General features: G+C 36.6%; 1 pseudogene; it reads right to left on the reverse strand.

Moving 5' to 3' along the window:
- Nucleotides 1-5,089: 5,089 nt before the first annotated feature.
- Nucleotides 5,090-9,658, reverse strand: LOC107468829 (phosphatidylinositol 4-phosphate 5-kinase 7-like; annotated as a pseudogene).
- Nucleotides 9,659-17,054: the final 7,396 nt, after the last annotated feature.

Here is a 17,054-nt window from a genome sequence, read left to right on the forward strand (position 1 = left end):
TCTACCCTAAGAATTATTTATCTTTTAAAAGCTACAAATATAAATATATTATCTTTTTTATTTATCAAACATAAAATTAAAAAAAATCACCTCTTTAAAAAATATTACTAAACTAAGCCCTATATATATATATTAGGATTTCTTTTGATAATTGATATTTCATCATTTTAAACCAAATTTAATTTTGAAACACTAACGTCTTCTCTTTTATGATATATATGTATATATCATGTCAAATAACTTTAATTTTGTTATAAATTATATTAATTAAATTGCATATATATATATATATAGGGAAGTAGCTAGGTACAATCTTTATGCTAAAACATCCAGAAAAAAGAACATATATGGTGAAAGATTATATTTGATAAGATTAATATTTGAGAAGGGAAAAAGAGAGAGAGATCCATTTTCATAAAAATATATACATATCAACGGTTCAAAATGCTGTTAGGATGAATATATACATTTATTTATTTGGTAATTTTACATGTACAAACATTTTTTAATTTGATCAAGTTGATATAAGTCCAATTAAAAAAAGTATTTATATCATATTTTTTTTGTATTTTTTTAACATAAAAATTTTTACACACAATACAAATTTACTAATATAATATAAAAAAATTACATAATATAAAAAATTTTATATATAACACATAAGTTTTATTACGAATATATTTTATTAGTTGAGTGAGATAATGTTTTAGAAATGTGGTTTTTTAAAAAATATTATGCGCTAGTTTTTTAAATATATATAAAAGAAGAAGAAAATGAATATGATACGACCATCAAAATAAAAGAAGATAAAAAAGAAAAAGAAGAAAGAGAAAAAAAATGACGACATTAACATTGAAATAGCGTGCATATAACAAATTACTTGGTTTAGAAATTGTTTTTTTTTTTGAAAATAGAAAAATTCAAATTCGCGATATCTTTTTTTTTTTTTGACAATATCTTAGATAAACCATTTGCGTTGTGTAACTTTTTGTTATTTATTTATATATGTTAAATAAAATTAGGTAAGTTTAATGGCCATATATAGGTCTTAAACAAATATAGAGATGGATTACATGATGTTGCATGATCTTTGTTAGCAGAGATTTAAATTAAAGTAAGAATAAAGAATGGAAATTTGATATTCCAATTAGGTTGGCCTTATTGAAAGAGAGTATATTTGGCAAAAGATGCCAAAATAGAGAAAGACGCGAGAGCCCTTAATCACGCCACCCATGATTTGATCGATAACCTTAACCTATTAAACAAAACCAAACCCTTACTACTTCACCCCACTTCCTAGGTTTTATATATCCCTCTTCCCTCCCCCTTTTTCTTTGCTTCTTCATCTGCTTCTCTTCTTCTCTCTCTCTCCCTCTCTAGCTCTTTCTTTCTCTCGAGAGAGAGATGAAAAAATAGCTAGGTCTTCCATGGTTGGAAATAAAAATGGGAGATTGAGGTTGATGGGAATGTTGTTTGGCTCGAGGTCACTTATATACCCTTTATAGTGAGATCTCGGACCAGGCTTCATTCCCGTCGACTTGATCTCTCTCGCTCTCTCTTTTTCATTTTCGATCTCTCTTCCTAAGACGAAAGACGAAGAGAGATCCAATCTCCCTTGAGGGATGATGCATCATGATTGTTAGGGCAATTATTTTTCTTTTATTTCTTACTTACAAGTTAGAGGAATTTGGGTTTTAAAAATTTGAACTACTAACATTATAAATAAGATCAGTTTACATTGGGAATAATATAGACATAGACATGATTAATTAATTGCATGGAAGAAACATGAAACATTTATCTAGCATTATTCCAGCGAGTTAAGATCGATCCATCACAAAAGATAGATGTTGTTTTGACCTTGATGATCATGCTGTTACTGTGTTTTCAGTCAAGTATATTATATGTATATGGCTGAATAAAAAATTGTTTTACTTGCATTATTGGTTATTATTATATCATGATTGCCTGGTGATTATTTATTAATCTAGTGTATGTGGAAAATTTTTTTTATTTATTTTAAATAAAGTGAAAATTAAGATGCACTTAAACTTTATGTAAAGTTGATAATGGAGAGCGTTAAATAATAAATTATTTAATAATTTTTCCGTCATTAAATTTATGAAATTAACTGCACCTAAGTTTCAACCTTTAAATAACAATGTGTGCTGGAGATTAGATCAGAGAAACCCAATGCAAGGGAATTTGAAATTCTGTAAATATTTGTCAGGCTAGAATCTTTAGGGTTTCAGTTCCATGCCTGCTTTTATTTCCTTGCTTTCAAGTTTCAGCCTACCCTCATTATTTCTGGTAACTACTGTTTACTAGCATGGTAGCAATCTACCATTACCTTCATATATATATAATATATCATCTTTCTTTTTCTATGAATCAGTAGACTATTTATTTCTTATTGTACTTATTAATTAGTATATTTGTATTATGTTTTTAATTCATTTTAGGTGCTGCTGTTGCCTTTTTCATGGGGAATGCCTGGATCCAGTTTTATTTTGGCTACATGCTTGGGTTCCAACTTCCAAGACACAAGATTAGTTTTAGGGATTTAGAACAGAGTGATGGATATAGCACACATATTTTTTTCTCCCTTTTTTCTTGTTATTATTACTGGTTATTATATTATTCCTTAATTATTTTTTTATTTTTTTATCAAAAGATAGAAAATTCGAACTCGCAATCTCTTAAATGAGTATGTGAAGATTATGCCATTTGAATTATAACTCATTGCCCCTTAATTATTTTTCTTGTTTCTTCAAATTTGAAATTTTATGTATAATGTAGCAGTCATGGATATGGAGATGTGGATCAGTTTGACTTTTAAATAAACCTGTAAATCAATATGAGGAACTAATTTTTATTGCACCTAATTTTTATTTTTACTAATGCGATATTACTTAATTAAGTGCACGTGTAGATGTAAATTAATTTGAGGAATTAATTTTTAGTTAATTAATATTAATTAATTTTAGTATTTAAATTTATAATTTAAAATTTAACATAAATAAAATAATTATAAAAAAGGTTCTGATATTAGGGTGACAAAAATAATATAAAAAAAATTTGTTATCAAATAAATTAGCAGTGAAAATTCAAATACAGTTAATTTATGTGAAGTTGATAAATAAGAATAGTTTCTACCTAAGTTAATAACCCTACCTCTTTAGTAGGTCTTTACTTTAGTGAAATATTAGTTCATGTGAAATCATTCCGTCACCAAATTAATTAAATTACCCTAATCATTTAGTGTCTAAAATCCATGAAAACTGAAAGCATATTAAATGGGTAATAATATACATTTCGAAAACAATGTTATGCAAAGTATACCATAGCTTTAAATGATCATATATATTAAGTTCAAGAATAAATGTGCCATGCCCAAAGCTAGATTGTAACAGACTACACCTAGAACCCTAGCTAGGTTGGTTTTGTAATTGGATTATAATTAAGATGTAAATCTCTTCAATAAGGAGATTCTAGAATGAAAATTATTTAAGAGTAACAAGCTGGAAGTAACTAAAGTTTCATCGTAACTGCAACATTTCTTATGCAAAGGAATCTGTATTCCTTGTCTTATATGCATTATTTTTTAATTATACATTGAAATGCGGTTAATAACTCTGCGCTTTTTTATATAATGCAATTCATCTGAGCAGCTACGGACAAGGGTACACTGCCACAATATATACATTCAAAAAATTAATTCCGACTGTATGATTCTCTCAAGTTTTGATTTAATTTGTTTCTCATGAGATCTAATTTATTTCAAATGCACATATGACAGCTGCATCTTATATTTGAATAAAAGAAATAACAAAAAAAGTTGAATATGTAATTAAAGAAAATTGAGTTTGCATCGTAATATAATCTATTTAATTAGTATGAAATTCAATGGTTTCTTTTGTTTTCTAATGGACAATTTAATAGATTAAAAATTAATTTATCACAAATTCAAATTTTATTTAAGAGTTTATTATTAGTCAATAAATTGTTGTATATATAAATTAGGATTCGATTTCTTAATACTTGTTTAAGAAGACGAGTCAATTAACCAATCGAATCACTCAAGTTACTTTGAAATTAAGCTTTTTCTAGTTATGTATGCATGAAATAATCAACAAATTGTAAAATTACTTTAAAATCCGTAATAACTAATTAGATGTTATATTTGTCTCTAAGTAAATTATCCGATATTATGGAGTCAAGAGGAGTAGTCTAATTGGGAAGGATAATGTCCAAGATGATAAAGCACTCAATTGGTGTAATGGTGTTGTTGACAAAGATAGCATATTGAGATCACAGATTAAATGAGAATATTATGTTAGGGACTCAATAAAAATTAACACATATATCATTTATATTAATAAAAGAAAAAATATAGGTAGAGAATGAAAACACTAAACAAAGAATATATTTATCACTGGCCAATGGGTTGCTGCATGCACAAGGCGGGATTCAAACCCCCGACACTTGTTTAAGCGGACTAGTGAGCTAACCACTAGACCAACCCAACTTGGTTATAGTATGTTTTAATTTGATTGGTAGTTGTTCATATTGTTCGAAAAAATTTAGTTACTTAATATTCGTTGTCAAATCGAGACATTTAAAAACATTAAAATGGAATAAAAGGAAAAAGGAATTCTATAAGTAACACACTATTCGTTATTATCGCCTAAAAATATTACTGATTTAGACATCCAAATATTTTTGCAGGTTGTCCTCCCAACTTGATTTTAACATCGTTAAATTAAGATTTTGAATTTTTTTAGCTCGTGAACTCATCAAAAAGTACGAACAGTGTTATATAGCAGTTGGTATCTAATAAAATATGGGTATCTAGTATTTTGAGCTTGTAACTTTAGGTAGAACTACTTTAATGCTTATGTTTATGGTATGTTTGTGTTGGTTGGATCTTATTTTGCATTTTCAGAGTTTGTTCATTCAGATATTTCCTTTAAAAAAAAGATTAAACTGCCACGTTAAGTGTGAGGTAACTTTATTTCATTTCATTATTTCAAACATGATGCATGAAGGCATATACTTTTCTTGGCAAGACAAACATAACAAACTCTTGCAATTTATTTATTTAATTTTGTAATAGGACCAAGATTGTACAACAGCAAGAACCTGAACCAGATAATTCTGGAAGAAGAATCATGTGAGGAACAATAAAAGACAAGTTATTATAAATAAAAATCAGCAGGGAGTTTGTGGGAAAACTTTGTTTTGTGAGAAATTGATGAAACGTTGAGCATACAAGTTAGGTTGAACTACAGATATTGTGAGAGGGTCAAATTTGATGGATTTGTATGCATTCTCAACTCTTTTTCTGAGATTGTATGCTTGCAATATATCAATGATTCCCATGTACAGCACTACATCATAAACCTCAAATAACTCTGCTTCTTCTTCATCATCATCATCTCTTCCCTCCACCTTCTTCTTCTTCTTATTCTTATTATTATTATTACTATGATCTTCCTCTACCTTTCTGTTTGCTTGTGCTGGCATGTTCACTCCTAGTTGCACCCTCAACCTTAGAAGATATTGTACCACTCAATCAGTTACATGCTTCAAATGCTAATTAATAGAATGACTAATCTGTGTGTATTCATTTGAAATTTATCCTCACTTTGGTTACATAGACATTTATCTAATCTCACAGCTAATTATTACTAACATATATAAATATAAATAAGAATTTAATTTTGGTACACTGCCAATTAGTATAAAAGAGATTTGCATAAACAGTTGATGTATACTACTATATCAGTAAAAATAACTAATTAAAAATCATCTAAATATATGTATCTATTTGGATGACCGTGTAAAACTCATATAGATATAAATGAAGAATACATGAGGATCTAAAGCACACAAAACAATAGAGAAAATTTTTGTCAAGGTGTTGGATTACGGTTTTGCTAGATAAATAATAACTTTTGTGAACAATGTGAATAATAGACTCTAGAATTAACCCAATAAAGTAAAAAACCACTCCACCCCAAAGTACCATCTAAACCCTAACATTAGGATAACCATCTGTACACTTAATAAATTGAACTTCCAACTATTGTTAACTGTGCATAAGTAAACCGAATAAAAAAGAATAACCATCCAATTAAGAATCAACATAATCATCTATATACCTACTGAATTGAACATCCAATATATCCATTGTTCATATTGTTTAGTATTCTTATTGTCTCTCTATACTTTTCCGTTGGATTAAGATTCCATAATGAAATTGAGGTGACAACAATATATAGGGGTAGAGTGTAATTTGGCTGTAAATAATAATAATAATCTAGTTGTATTAATACTGAACATGAGAAAAAAAAATGATAGAAAAATTAGAATAAATATAGGTACTAACCTTGCAGTACCAGGTAATAAGAGATCAACTTGATTGTCACCCATGGAGTATGCCCTCAATGGATTGCCTCTAATGTGGGGTCCAGGTGCAGTGTTCACAACACTTGGTTCATGTGTAACTAGAAGCAACCCTTTTGGAAGAATCAGAGGCTCCCCTTCTTTAATTTCAGTCCATGCATACATAGATAGTACAATTAAACAAATCAACCCATATATAATAGAAGGCTGTAATCAATTATGTTCTGAGATTCCAAGAACTTGCAATCTATAGATATTTGCCTGTATATATAACAACAAATTAGAATGAAATTTTGTTTGTCACATTAACAGAATATAATGAAGTGATTGTTACTTTGTTAGTAGTGACTAGCTTACTTTAGCAATGACTCTCTCAATTTTTTATCCATATGAAATTTATACTTCAAATCAAGGTCTTTTAATGTTGTATTGCCACTGATTTTATCTTTGTCTGTATATCTTCCTTGAGAAGAACCCTTAAGATCATAACGCCGGTGAATATGCAATTCTGTGCAAAACATATTCCCCATCACAACAAAACGCACCTGCAAATTCAAAGGATAGTTAAATAACTGCTACAAGAAATTATCAGAATAGCAACCAACCGATTTTTCTAGATATAGATACCTTTTTTCCACCTCTTAGTTTTATTCTATGAAGGCCAAAGAACTTTGTAATAAGAGTATTTTCATAATCTTTTACGTGACGGTAATATTTAGGAAGCATATTTAGCAGAACCTACAAAGAGGGAACAAATTAATAATCATTGTTAATGAAACAAAAATAGAATAAAGTGATAGATTACAAGTTAAACCTTTAGTTCAGATTTGTTTAGAGTCTTGATTACAAATCGTTCATCGTTTGAAAGATAGAAGATGCTGCCACTTTTGCCCGGAGAAGTTATGTCCCTCAAACCGCTATCACCACATATAGACATCATATACTCTGCAGCATCTAACTTGAACATCTCTCTCAAATTCCTGCAAATATATTATCATTTAAACATTCGTGAGAATCGTTAAATGATTTAACATATTTGACTGAAAACACTCACATGCAGTTGTTTTCATGTAAAGTTGTTAGTTGAGAATCATTAGATAACAATTGAGTTAAACATATCAAATCATCTAACGGTTATCAACTAGCAACTTCACACGATATGAGTTTTCTCCAAATATCTTAGCTATCATCTTCGCATTAAAATACCTGAAAACCATTGGACAATAATCTTTCCAATAGAAGTCTATAGAACAATGAGGAGGAGTTAACTTTGAACCATCCCTAGGGAAGAACATCCTTATTCTAGCCCGATCCCCGAAATCCGACGACCGGACTTCACGTGCCGGAACCGGCGTGATTTTTCCGACAGTATACCTGAGCAAAATTCAGGCAAATTTGTTCAACCAAAAACTGCAAAATACCAAAACAGATCAACAAAGTTTTAGGCTTATTATACCTTATGCCAAGCTGCAAATTAAGATTGAGAAAATAGCCTCTGTGAGCTTTAAAAATGTCCATATATGAACTCTTCTCTACATGATTAACACTAAACTTATTGTTCTGGCCTTTGTTCTTAACAGAGGAAACAGAACAGTCTCTGATTCTCTCCATAATTAGAACACCTTGAGCATATTCCCTTTCATAAACCAAATCACTCTGATCTTGAAGGGTCCATTCAGTAGTAGTACTCAATGACAAAGTCCTTTGAGATTTCGGCCGCGAACTTAACCGGCTAACAACTGGTATATTCTCAGAAAGACTTCGCTTAACTGGTTTAGACTTTGAAGCAATAAAGTGTTCTGTTTCAAGAGAAGTGCATAGATTCTTAAGAGAAGGAAGTTTAGTACCAGCAGGGTAGAATGTTCCTTTACCATCTCTTAGGCCATTGTTCCATGTCCCAATATAAACGCTGCCGTCTGCGAATCGATAAACTCCTGATCCATGTCTTACCCCATTCATCCAGAATCCATCAAAGGTATCACCATTAGTCCATTTCATAACTCCTCTGCCTTCAATTTTTCCATTCTTCCAATTTCCAATGTAAGTGTTTCCATTGTTCCAAGAGTACTTACCACATCCTTCTTGAACTCCTTCTTTCCATAAACCGTCATAAACATCCGAATTCGAGTACTCTTTCTTTCCGATCCCATGCTGAGCATTCATCCTCCAACCTCCTCTGTATGTGCAGCCAGAAGAGCTTGTAAGCGTGCCATTACCATGAAGAAATCCGCCGGAGAATTCGCCTTCATAGTTTGATCCTGATGGCCAACGAATTAGTCCTTTACCTGTCATTTTCTCACTTTCAAAATCACCATCATAGATTGTTCCATCTAACCATTTGTACTTTCCCTTCATCTTATCTCCATTTGAAAAGGAACTCCCATAAATCCTACAATTTTACATTACATTGCATTCATACAGAAAGAACACGTAAACATGAAACAATAAAGTAGGAGTTTCTACAATATTATTATTATTACCTTCCATTTTCCTCCATGGCTTGAAAGCTTTATCTAATGTAGCTTAATATTGTTAAGGTTATAAATGTCACTGAATTCTATTATAAAAGAATTCATCTGTCTCTTCACTTTCACAAACCTTGCAGCAATGTTGTGGAAGGTGGCGAAATCTGAGATAATTTGGCAAAGAAGAAAATTTGTGCTTTCTTGAATTTTCATACATAACAAGAAAGGAAAGAAATCTAAACTTTGCTAAGTTATGGGATCAAGTGTTTATGATATAAGGATGAAGCCAAAAGATAACTAGATTCATCATCATCATAAAATAGCTAATAAATAAACAAATAAATCATCATCCATCCATGTTGTGAATCAATTAAGGGGATAAGAAAGAAAAAGAAACACTGCATGCATGCTAGATATTAATCATGTTGAGTAATAAAACAAGCTTTAATTTGTAGAAAAAGATCATGCAGAAGATAAACCTCATCACATGGAATCTACTAAGAAAAATGATCATATGAGAGGAGAGAATCACCATTACTAAGCTGAACTTGGGTGGATTGATGAAAGATCTTACAAGTCAAACCCAGAAGAACATGATCAACAAGTAAACTCTTCATATATAAATATGCTTGTCTTTCGTACAAGATATTTCTCTAAATTTTTATTTTATTTATTCTCATGCCGACAAATACCCCCCTAGTGCCACCCCAAAAATTTAATCAAGCAAAGTTTCAGGATTCCTTTGATAGTCATATTTTTTTAGTTTTGGTTTGAAGATTTATTCGATCTGACCAATTTTTCAATCGCTGATTTTTGCAGCGCTATCTGATAATAATTGTATTGGGTACAAAGTGCTATAGTAATAATTGGACTAAATTCTCAAGGTGGTCTCTGAGATTGATGGTTTATTGACGTGTATCAAAATTATGTTTCTGAGATTGAAAAAATTGTACCATATTAGTCACCTCAAGATTTTGCCACGCGTAAAAGTATAATAATGTGTTGGTCAGCGATACGTGGTATGCTGATGTGGATGATTATGCCACGTGTCATAATATTATTTTGCCACGTGTCAAATTATATCACGTGTCACAATATTATTTATTCACACATCATCTATTATGTCATCATTACATATACACTAAATTTGTCCCTTTTTTTTCATCAAACAAATCATTTTAGTTTTTGAAATTGAATATGGTACAGCAAATTAATTCTTTATCAATTTTTTCTATTTTTTTGTAAATTTAAAATTCTCAATATTTTTTATATATTAATTTTAATTATTCAATTTACTAAATTTAATTTATGAATTAGATAATAAAACAAGTAATTAATATTCAGAGCAGATGTCATATTAAAATATCTACTCGTTCTGTGTCGTTGTCATCCCTATACATGGTCAAATAGGACATTAGAATTCAAACATGTCAACAAATAGACACAACTCTAACTACTGTTGTGCAATGATCTTGTCTCCTTTTCCAAGCCTTTATGTAAGTTTCACTTTATTTTGTTTATTTATTTAACAATTGCATGGTAATGAAACGTTAGTTTCCACTAGCCACTTCTAGACAAAGCTTTTTTTACTCTAATCATATTCCTTTAAGCTTACTTTTAATATTAAATTAGCAAAGTTAAATTCATAGAAAACGTAATCTAAACACTGATTTAGGTTTGGTTGGCCATGCAACGATGAGAAAGTGGTGTGGTCCACTACAGCACCAAAGTAGTAATTGATACGTGATACTAAATAACTAAAGGCCAACGCAGAACCTGATTCTCTGCACTAACTAGATTCTCTTCTCACTTTACATTATCCTATAATATCTCGAAGATATTAGTTAGCTATACATACCAATTAAAAAATTGCTGTATCTAACCCATATGTTATCAATAGGGAATCAATTTTTAATAAAATTAGTTAATATTTTTTATAAAATATAATTACTTTTGAATCTTCATTTTTAGAGGGTTTTAGAATTTAAAATTCAAAGTAAAAATATAATTTCAAAAACTTTTTACTGGTATTTGAAAAAAATTATATCCCTAATTAAATTCATGTTATATATATGAGATGCTATATTAACTTACTTTTTAGTTATTATTATATAAAATGGAGAAATTTTTGGGTATTAACAATTTTTAGTATTTTTTGTCAATATTTAACTAACACAAATATTAAATTGTCTTTAACAAATCAATTTTCTTAAGTGTACAAATTATGAAAAATATTAGTGCAAATGATATTGATTCATGTACAGAATGTCTCTGATACGGTTTAGGAGGAGGATCGGGAACCTGCGGGTCGAGTCGGATGTCGGATTGTCCAGGCGGAGCGGAGGGGTGGTACCTGCAAAGACACTCCGACGCCCAAGTCAGAATGGATCTAAGAGGTGTAAGGTGTGAGGAATGAATGAATACTTGGAGGGACCTGGGTCCTCTATTTATAGGTGATGGTGGTTATCTTATTTTATCTTATCTGGTTAAGATAAGGGAGACGTTTGAATTCAAAAGTTAGTTAGGAGCTCTAGAGGGCCGATTCTGGGCCTCCTAGAAGGACGAGACGGGTTGGTCTGAGGAGCCGGGTTCGGGTTCGGTCACGGGTCCGGGATCCGCGGGCCGGATCCGTAACAGTTGCCCCCGTAGCGGGAGAGCGAGTAAGGTCGGTTTGTCGCTAGTGAGGTGAGACGTTTTTCACCGCATCTCTTTGTCGAGTGTCCGTTCGGTGACGAGGTCGGTTTCTCGATTTCGTTTGGTAAAAGATTCGTTCTGACCGTTTTTTGGTCTTGACGTGACCTTTCTGTGCCTGCTGTGTCCGTTGCGTCCTTTGAGGCGTGATTTATTAGTTTGCTTTTCCAAGGGGGCATTTATTGTGGGGGTTTTTTCTCTTTCTTGCCCCTGTGAGTCTTCGTTGCGCCTAGGGTTAGTTGTGTCTTTTTGCTTTCTTTTGAAACCGTTTTTGCTTTGGTTTTATTTCCCTCGTCCGTTTTTTCTTCTAAAGAGAAACTCTTCATTTTCTGAAAGGGAACTCTTCCGCGGTTTTTGCTTTCTGGTGCCGCTCTGCTTCTTCTGTTTTTCCTGGTTTTCTTCAAGCTTCCTTCTAATTTACCAGGTTGGCCTGCTTTTGCCTTTTTCTTTTTTACTTTGTGCATGCTTGTTCTGTTTTTGCCATGCGTTTGTTCTGCCTGTTTTCTTTTTTATTTGCTTGTTTATTGTGCTTGGTGTTTTGTTTGTTGAGTTTTGGGGAAGGGGCTGAGCACCGCCGTTTTTTTCTTGATTGTAGTGGTGGATCATCGCGTTGAGTTTGGTAGTGGTGTTAGGTTTTTGTCTTGTTACTGTGTAGAGTTGGTAGGCTGATGGTGGTGCTCCTCCCTGTTTTAGGTATGCAGCGTCGGAGAAATGAGGGTGTGGGAGCCCCGGTAGCCCCTTCCAGGGGCGTTCCCAATCGCTATGGTTGGGTGACCAGCGATGTATGGGGTGTTCCGTCGCAGATGACGAAGGGTGATCTCCAACGGCTCCGCGACCAGGGGGCAATTTGCGGTGGTGGTGATGAGGAGGGGCGATATGAGCTCGTGCTCCCTGATGCCGACGAGCGCGTTTGTTACTTGAACCTCCATTTGCCCACCGTGCCGGACTGGATGTGGGTTTATGAGTCCATGTTTACTCGGCTTGGCGTGCGGTTCCCGTTTTCGCCGTTTGTCCAGGGTTTACTTAGTCGGTGTTCCGTAGCGCCGTCTCAGCTTCACCCGAATAGCTGGGCAGCCGTGCGATGTTTTGAGCTGGTGTGCCGGTATCTCGATCTTCCGGCTTCAGTTCCTGTTTTTCTCTTTCTTTTCTTGTGCACTCTTCCGACTAAGGAAGGGAAGCACAAGAAAGGATATATGTCTTTCCGTGCTCAACCTCATCGCCGGATTTTTGGGTTGTTTGAGGATTCTTTTCATGGATTTAAATGGGAGTATTTTTAAGGTGCGTCCCATTCAGGGGCACCACCCGTTTTGGCTTACATTGGAGGGCGAGCGCCGGTTTCCGACGTATTGGAATTTTGGTGCTGGCCCGTCAGTTCTAACTAAGATTTCTTATGATGATTTGTCTCGGGAGGATAAGGATATTGCCAGCGTTTTGTGGCATTTGTTTGGTGAGCGTCCGTTGAATCCTCGAGACGTTATGGGGGATCCTGAGGCTTGTCGGACATATATTGGTGTGTTCCTTTTTTTTTAACTCTTCTCCTGTTTTCTTTCAGTTGAGATGGCTGGCGGGCTGACTTCTTTGGCAAGGCTGAAGGCAGCGTTGGTTCGGGAGGAGGGGTCGTCGTCTCCATCTACTCCTGTCTCGAATCCGGCTGTGGATTCTCAGGCTGCCTCTCAGGGGGTGGTTTCTTCGGGGGTGCCTACTGGCGTTCAGGTTCCTCCTGGTTCTGCGAGTTCGCCTGAGGTCGTCGTGGTGACGGCTGCTGAGGCTTCTCGGAAGAGGAGTAGGCCTGAGGAGCCGGGCAGTGAGACCTTTGAGGAGGAGGGTTTGGTACCTAGTGTGATGGACCGACGCTTCGATGCTACGGGTTTTATTGATCAGCACTTGATGCCTGGAACGGAGTCATTTTTTGATGGCTGTGACATCTCGTTCCAGGCCAAGTCGGTTTACCGTGCCCTTCTTCGCTCTGCCGTGGTTGTTCGGAAGGCCGAGCCCGTGATGGCTCAAGTGGGTTTGTTAGAATAGAAGCTTCGGCAGGCTCAGGCTGATGTGACTAAGCTGAAGGAGGAGCTTGAGGCCGCCAATATTGCGAAGGAGAAAGCAGTGAAGTCTTCAGAGGATGCCGGGGCGGAGATTCTCCGACTTGCCGGTGTTGAGACTTCGCTTCTTTCTCAATTGGCGGAGGAGCGGACGTGTGCTTCGGATGCGGGTTCTCAAGCTGCCGTGCTTCTCGCCGAGTCGGAAACTCTGAAGGCTGAGGTTGAAGCTTTTAAAAAGGAGAAGACGGGTCTGTTGGCTGATGCTAAGGATGCCATCGCTGCTACCGAGGAGACGATGAAGGCGCAGGTTCTGGTGTTGGCTCCTGGCGTAGATGTGTCCGTGATGGGAGCGTTTAAGACTGTTCGTGATGGTCGGATTGTCAACCTTGAGTAGTTCTCTGTAATTAGTTTTATCTTTGAACTTTGCTTGTTTTTGAATATTTCCAGTGGCTTAAGGGCCGTAACTTGTTTTTAATGGTATTTTCAGCCGTTTGGGTCTTTTTGTACGATCCGTTTTGTGGCATTTTTTGGCCGTTCGGGCCTTCTCGTATATTTGAGTTTGTTTGTTTTCTCGTTTTCATCAACCGTCGTTTGGTCGGTTTTTATGGATATCCGCGTGTTCGGCCTGGGGGGTGATCAGTCCTCCAGTGATGGCCGTGTCTTTTGTTCCGTGTTTGAGAAGCGGAAATAACTTGTAATGGAGATGAAGTGGAAATAACTTGTAATGAAAATTTTATTTGAATGGTTGGGCCTCGTTAAAACCCTTCGTTAGCGAGGGAAAAGAGTACCTGGGGTTAAAAGACGAAAAGAAAAATAAAAATGAAAGAAAAACAAAGGGTGACTTATTTAAGTGTAGTATCTTCGTAAGTTGGCTGCGTTCCAAGTTCTTGGTATTTCGCTGCCGTCGAGTCGTTCGAGTTTATATGCTCCTTTTCCGATTACGGCCTTGATTCTGTATGGTCCTTCCCAGTTGGGGGCAAGTTTCCCTTCCCCTGGGGTCAAAGGACCGATATCGTTTCGTCGTAGGACGAGGTCATTGGTCGCGAACTCCCGTCGGATAACGCCGTGATTGTACCTTAGGCTGATTCGTTGTTTGAGTGCTAACTCTTTGATGTGAGCTATGCTTCTCTCTTCGTCGATAAGATCTCGTTCGGCTTCCTCGTCGTTACTTCCGACTGTTTTCCTGGGGTTGGGGTCCCCGATTTCCACTGGGATGACTGCTTCTACGCCATATGTTAATCGGAAAGGCGTTTCCCCCGTGCTCGTTTGGGGTGTCGTTCGGTACGACCATAGAACTGACCCCAACTCATCTGCCCATAGTCCTTTGGCTTCGTCGAGCCGTTTCTTGAGTCCTTTAACGATTATTTTGTTCGCGGATTCCACTTGTCCGTTTGTTTGGGGATGTTCTACCGAGCTGAAGCGATGGGATATGCGTAATCCTTCTAGGAATTCTCTGAATTTTTTGTCGGTAAACTGGGTTCCGTTGTCTGAGATGATGACCTCGGGGATTCCGAATCGGGTGATGATCTGTCGCCAGACGAATTTTCGACACTGGGTCGCCGTTATGGAGGCCAGAGGTTCGGCTTCGATCCATTTGGTGTAGTAGTCTATGGCGACAATGAGATATCTGAGTTGGCCGGGTGCTGTGGGGAAGGGTCCGACGAGGTCGATTCTTCAACTGCCGAACGGCCGTTCTGCCGATATGGTGTTGAGTTGGTGTGGGGCGGCTTGGTGGATATTGGCGTGTTTTTGGCATTTGTCGCAGCTTTTTGTTAATTGTATGGAATCTCGAATGATCGTGGGCCAGAAGTAGCCAGCCCTGATGATTTTTTGGGCTAGTGTCTTTCCTCCGATGTGGTGACCGCAGCAGCCCTCGTGGATCTCGCGGAGTATGTATTCCGTGTCCCCGGGTTCGATACATTTGAGTAGGGGTTGCGAGAATCCGCGTTTGTATAGCTGTCCTGCTATGATGGAGTAGTTGGCGGCTTCTCTTTTTATTCGCCTTTCCTCTTTTGGGTCTGGTGGTAGGGTTCCGTTGAGGAGGTACTGTAGGATAGGGTATGTCCAGGACTCCCGATTTGAGGATGTTAGATGTGCGCTGATTATTGTTGATACGGAAGGCGACCTAACGACCTCCTGAATTAGTGATCTGTTACCGTGTCCCGATTTTGTACTGGCTAGTTTGGAGAGTAGGTCCGCCCTGGCGTTTCGTTCCCTGGGGACGTGTTGTATGGTAATGTTTTCGAATCCTTCCTTCACTTCATTTACCTTGTTGAGGTATTGTTGGAGTAGGGGATCCCGGGTTTGGTAGCTTCCGTTGATTTGGGAGCAGACTACCTGGGAATCGGTATTTACTTCAAGTACCTTTGCGCCGACTTCCCGGGCTAGTGTTAGGCCTGCTAAGAGGGCCTCGTATTCTGCTTGGTTATTTGATACTGGAAAGTTGTATCGTATTGATTGTTCAATTGTGATCCCGTTTTGGTTTTCGAGTATAATTCCGGCGCCTCCGTGAGTGGAGTTTGATGAGCCGTCGACGTGCAGTTTCCATGGTTCGGGGGTGAGTTTAATCGGAGTCATTTCAGCGATGAAATCGGTCAAGGCCTGCGCTTTGATGGCGTTTCGGGGTTCGAACCTGATCTGGAATTGGGATAACTCGATGGACCATGTTAGCATTCTTCCTGCTAGGTCGGGTTTTTGTAATACCTGTTTGACCGCTTGGTCGATTCGGACTGTTATGGGGTGAGCTTGGAAGTATTGTCGTAGCCGTCGGGAAGCCGAGAGGAGTGCGAAAGCTAGCTTTTCTAAGCGTGAATAGCGAGCTTCTGTATCCTGTAGGACTTTGCTTATGAAGTATATGGGTTTTTGTTCCTTTTTCTCGTTTTCCCGGACGAGTGCTGCTGCGATTGCTTCTTCTGTTATGGAGAGGTACAGGTAAAGTGTTTCCCCTGTTTGGGGTTTGGCGAGGATCGGAGGTTCCGCTAGAACCCTCTTGAAGTGTTGGAACGCCTCTTCGCATTCTGTCTCCCATTTAAAAGGGGTTCCTTTTTTCATTAGTTTGAAAAAAGGGATTGCCCTTTGGGCCGATGTTCCGAGAAACCGGGATAGCGCGGTCAGTCGGCCGGTAAGTTTTTGGATGTCTTTGAGGTTTTTGGGACTTGTCATCTCAAGGACGGCACGACATTTCTCTGGGTTTGCCTCAACTCCGCGTTGCGTGATCATGAAGCCGAGGAATTTTTCTGCTTCCATTCCGAAGGCGCATTTTGTCGGGTTGAGCCGCATTTGGTGTTTTCGTAGGGTGTTCATTATTACTTTGAGGTCATCGGTTAGTTGCTCGCCGGATTCAGTTTTGGCGAGCATATCGTCTATGTAGACTTCTATTTTGTTTCCGGATAGGTTGCGAAATATCTTGTTAACAAGTCGCTGGTAGGTGGCTCCGGCGTTTTTTAAGCCG

Source organism: Arachis duranensis, chromosome 10 (genome assembly GCF_000817695.3).
Source record: "Arachis duranensis cultivar V14167 chromosome 10, aradu.V14167.gnm2.J7QH, whole genome shotgun sequence".
In the NCBI taxonomy this organism is placed as follows: domain Eukaryota; kingdom Viridiplantae; phylum Streptophyta; class Magnoliopsida; order Fabales; family Fabaceae; genus Arachis; species Arachis duranensis.